Source organism: Apis dorsata, unplaced genomic scaffold (assembly GCF_000469605.1).
Source record: "Apis dorsata unplaced genomic scaffold, Apis dorsata 1.3 scaffold_52, whole genome shotgun sequence".
Classification (NCBI taxonomy): domain Eukaryota; kingdom Metazoa; phylum Arthropoda; class Insecta; order Hymenoptera; family Apidae; genus Apis; species Apis dorsata.
The window spans coordinates 1,762,777-1,768,489 of NW_006263353.1; positions in this window are offsets into that span (position 1 = coordinate 1,762,777).

Sequence of the window (5,713 nt, forward strand, 5' to 3'; positions counted from 1 at the left end):
TTGTAGAAACGTAGACAGAAATTACATAGAATCAAATTCTCATTACATTTAAAGCTTCGGCAATCAGCTGATGAAAATCAATTCAAAATGTGATTTAAAATTACTTAGAGGGATGAAAATATGAAATATAAAATTACTCAACTTATCCAAACTTAATCCAATAGACACAGAAATTATTAAATTCCACGTACACTCGAGAATATCTTCATCCATTTATCCTTGGTAAAAATTTTTAATTTGCGACCAATGGCCAATAGCAATTACTTAACAAACAAGCCACGCTTGTAAAAAGAAAAAACAGAGCCACGCTCGTAAAAGCTTAGGTAGGAGGTAGAAGAATTTCGAGGCTGTTTAAACGAGGGGGCGTCGATCATGCCTCTCGACAGATTCCTTAATCGTTGCAGTTAATTACGGTTAATTACGGCGAAAATTACCGGTTTCTTTCCTAAACGTCGCTAACGCTCCTCTTCCTCGGCTGTATTCCTTGACTTGAGATTAAAAAAAAAAAAACGAAGAAGAAGGAAAAGGAAAGAAGAAGAAGAGAGAGAGAGAGAAAAAAAAAGAAACCCAGGAAATTACAGGGCGTCCAAGCCATCTCGATGATAAATCTGCCGGGCGATCGGCCAGAAGATCGAATAATTCATTCGACGAATAATAAGGCGTGTACGTAAATAATCAGACATGAAGATCGGTATCGGCCAACGAGATCGATGTGTATTAATTGCCCCGACTTTCGATTTTATTATTTACATTGAGCTGCGCCCGGTTTATCGGGGGCCCAACCTGGCAATTCCAAATTTACAATTTACAAATTTTGTAGGCGTGGGCCGACGACGTATTAGAAATAATTATTCGAGCATGCACGACGGAAGATCGATGGAGATAACCATCATGGAGATATCGGGCGCCATGTGCAACCCGATGAATAATTAGATCGGTATATATCGTGATGAATGGCGGCAAATACGAATATTGATATGTTAATTGGTACACGATACAATGATAATTTTATCGATAAATTTATTCTTCCTTCCCTTTAAATTTCTTTTCGAGCTGATTTCTCGAGCTTATTGAAATATATTCAAGAACGTCCATGGATCAAGATAAGCCCAAACTATATTTCTCCCCAATTCGTCATATAAAGTTATACTCGTTCATTGAGCTTGGATTCAATTATTTCATTTCAATCGTTCCTACATTCCATCATTCTAATTATTACTTTTCCAACAATATTTAACCTTTTGCACTTCTTAATGGCGATAACTCCATCATCGCTTTTCCCGAAGGATCGAGATCGAGGTCTTCGACGAATGTCTCATTTCGAGGAACATCGCGTCGAAGCGATAATAACACGGAATAAATACCTTGAATAACAGGAACGGAATATCAGGGAGAGTAGATTGATTCCCATGACGATAGATGGAGGGGAATCACCATACGGCCCTCGCCCCTCCCCGCTATGAATTATTCAAAGCGAAATAATAACGTGTGCACGTGCTGTAATCGTGTTACAGCGCGACTCAAACATAATTATATCGCAGGGCCGATGAAATATCAACGCGTCAAAGGGGGCCGCTGCTCGTTACTAACGCGGCTCGCGATTATGTCCACTAAATTACGAATTATACCTGTAATCATGGCGCATACCTGGTACATCACCGTATCGAGCACATCTGAGCACATCCCTTTTCCCGAGAACCAACTCCATTTAATTCCATCTCTACGAAAAGAACACTGTAGCGATTTTAAATATATATATATACGTCTTGGATTTTTATTATTATTATTATATATTGTTATATACGAGAAGTTATAGGGATCTTGTGAAAATTGTTTCTTCTAAGTGATTTCGATAACATCAATTGAGGTTAGGTTTGCTGTTGAAAACGAATATGGAGGATGATTTTGACATTTCTAACCTAACCTAACTTACTCGTTGGTTAAATTGACTTAATAAACTTCGTTGATTACGATTTGATTTTTTAGTATGAGTTTAAAACACTTGTGATTCTTTATTTTTTTTTTTTTTTACTTCGCTTGAATTCCGTGTACGAGGAATTTCTTGAATTCGAAATTTCTCAAAATGCTGTTATTCTCAAAAATTGAAGGATGCTTCGGGCAAGCGAAATTTCGTATGATGCTTCGTCTTTATAGATAGTCGATAAGGTTATTAGCAGTTGTGGATGAGGGGGGAGGTCCCTCCCTTCGAGCATCGTCACGCTGGATTTTATTAATTTTCCGCAGATTGGTGGCCCTAGTAATTTGAAACAGGCGCGGTTCAAGTACAGGATGTTCCAAATGAACTCTTAGCTGAGAAGTTTATCTTAGAAAATTGTCGATGAAGAATTTGTATTCTTATATTTTCCATACTGTTTTAATTATTTTTTTGTCATTTAAAATTATAAATGTCGTTCGAATTTCTCAATTCAATATTTTAATAATAAAAATATATATTATATACCGACTCTTTAATCATTAATTCAAATTTAAAAAATTAAAAATTCGAATTTAAATGATAAATAAATACGATTAATTTGACAATTTGAGATACGATATCTGATGAATTAATTTCACTCAATATGAAACATCCTGTACCATCAGAAATACCTCGTAAATCAACCACACATTCTTTTATTATTAATTCACCCTGATGAACAGGTTCCTTTTCGAAGCAACCGTTTTTCTCGCGAAATTCCATCCTCCACTTTCACATTATGAAACGTATGATCGCGGATATTCCCGGAATATATGGATTTCAGGCGAATCGATATTCTTTGAAAATTTCCTTGGACACGATTGGGGCGCAATTGAAGATGGCCGCGAGGATCGCCTTGAGCGCGACCCGTTCTGGGGAATCAGCGAATTTTCACGAATTGCACAAGTTCTGGAGGGGGATGATGATACCTTTATCACGCGCAAAATTGTAGGATAATTTAATTTTGTATCATATCCGTTACCGCGAATCGTTCAAGGGAGGAAATTGTGTCGAATTCCCCTACTCCAAATTTGAATCTGATTAAAGTTCCAGATAATGAAATAATAACTATAAAAAATAATATAAAATATATATATATACAATAAATCTTAATAATTTAAACATTAACAATTTAGTAATAATATTTATTAATAATATAGCAATAATTTAAATATTATTCTTTCGAATATAAAAAGTATATAAGAGAAGCAAAATAAAAAAGAAAAAAAAGAAAATTTCTCTCTCGAGATTCGATCTCAATATATCCCGGAACCTCGGTTTCGAATTTATTAATCGTATTACAGGGTACGCGTGTAATGCAATCGAACGTTGCCATCTCGAAATGAATCAACCCCCACCCTCGCTGCGATCAGAATTTCCTGCCGCCATAAAGATCCTTATAATCGTCCGTAAGGAAACGGCGTCGTCAGAGCAATGCTCGCCTTGCTCTAACCTCGGCTGCAACACGCCCACGCGCACAGGTGTGAATCTATCCTCTCTCCCCCCCCTCTCCATTGGTTTAGACCGAATGCCTTTGCCCATCGGTGTGTACACGAAGCCCGTGTAACCGGCGATGTCGGTGGATTCATTCTCGAATTGATTCATCGCCGGCCAAGAATGTTCCCGTGTCAACCGAGGATCTCGAATGGAATCACGATGGAAAGGTGGATGGAGGGGGATAGATCAGAGAAACGTAGCAATTGGGGAAGGTGTGTTGGTGCTCGATCCTCGCTTCGAAGATTCCCATGTTAAAAATTTTATATTTGTGAAATTTATGGAGATTTTGTTTTCCTGAATATTTAATAATCGTTGTAAATAATCGAAGGATTTTTCTTGACATTTATAATTTTAGGAACGTAAGTGTGGAGAAATTGTGAAATTGGATAGACTAGAGTAAGTTTTCTTATATGTTATTTAAATCTTCGATAACAACGAAAAGTGAGCTGTGTGAAAAATATGTGTATCGAAAAATAAAAAGGTAATTCCACGAGAAGGGATGAAAAAAAGAAGAAAGAAAGTCTCAACACGGGAAGCCATATTATATCGAGCCTGATTAAACGTCGTCATCGTGCACTCGAATACTCGTAATGACCTGCCAACAGGCGTATTATCCTCAAAAAAGAAAAACAGTGAAAAGGTACGACAAAAAGATAAATAAACAAACGAGAGCAAAGGAAAAAGAAAGAAAGAAAGAAAGGAAAAACGAAGATGATGACGACGACGAGGAGGGGAGAAGAAAAAAGGAGTCGACACCTGCACGAGTCGAGTACACACGCTTCTATATACACGTATACATATCTGCCTCGTGTTACAACCACGAATGCTCGCCCACGTACTTTTCACGTCGTCGAGCTTAATTCTCCCGCTGTTTTCTGTCGCACTTGTCACGCTTAATTGACACGCGATATCGATACCAGTATCTCGATAGAGGCACGGCCGAGTGAGTTTCGCAAAGACACCATCTCCTTCCTACCTATATTCCTCTGCCTCTCCATCTAAATAGGAATTTTTAATCTTACTTTTGAACCTTTTGAACACTCTTGAAAAGAACATTTCACAACTTTGTTCCATAAATGGTGTCCAACCAATCACTTTTTAATTAAAGTTGAAATTTATAATTGTAAATCATAATTTTTTACTTTTTTAATTTTTGCATTATCTTAGAATTTTAACAGAGTTAATATCGAATTTCAATTTCAATTAATTAACTAAGGAAATTTTTATTGTTAAGTTAAGTGATGATAATTGGAAATTGGAATGATATTTAGAAATTGTTTAAGGATTTTAAATTTGATCCTGATAATTTTTTTAAAACTTGATTATAAAAAAATAGAAAGAGAGAGAAATCTTTGGGATATCGATGCTATCTAAATCCAAGAAAGATTGGAAATTTTATTTTTGAGTATCTTGATTGATTGATCGAAAATTCCTTCCATCATCGTTATTTAATTGCGTTAATCGTGTGAATGAGTTCAATTTAAAAAATAAACAAATTTTAAATACATTGAAAATTTAATACATTTGTACAATTGTAAAAAAGAGTTCACTTCTTCAAGTGAAAACGGAGAAAAATGAGAGGATCATAATAATATAATCATAATAATAGATATTCTTGACTCGTAAAATACCTCGTGGATCGTGGGTGTGATTTATAGCGAAAATCCATACGACTCGTTTCCATGTTGTGATTAGAAGTGCCTTAAGAACGCGTAAAAGTTTCCTGGTAATTAATTACGAAAGTGGCACAGTGAAACACGGAATCAAGTTTAAACGCGAGAGAATAAGCAAGAATATTAAATATGCGATAAGATATACGATATAGAAAACAGATAACTCGTGGTAATTGTACGACACCTTATTGAAAATAACCTCTTAAAACTCTTGCCCTTTCAAAAAATGTTCTTCAATATTTTTTCGTATCACAGTTAAACAGATACGGAAGGAATTAAAATTCGATCTTGATATTTATATTGTAAATAATTATTTTAATTAATGTAAATATATCAAAAATTTTATAAAACGACATTGAAACACGATATTCCTTCATTTGATCGTTGATTCGAAAGAAAATTAATAATGAGTAGGGATAATTTGCAAAATACATCTATATATATTAGATAAATTTCTTATAGATGTAAAATACGATTAATACGAAGGAGAAATCGTGAGACGTGAAGAAAATTTTTCGATTTAATTGTATATTTTTTTTTTTTTTTTTCTTCTCAGTTAATCAAATAT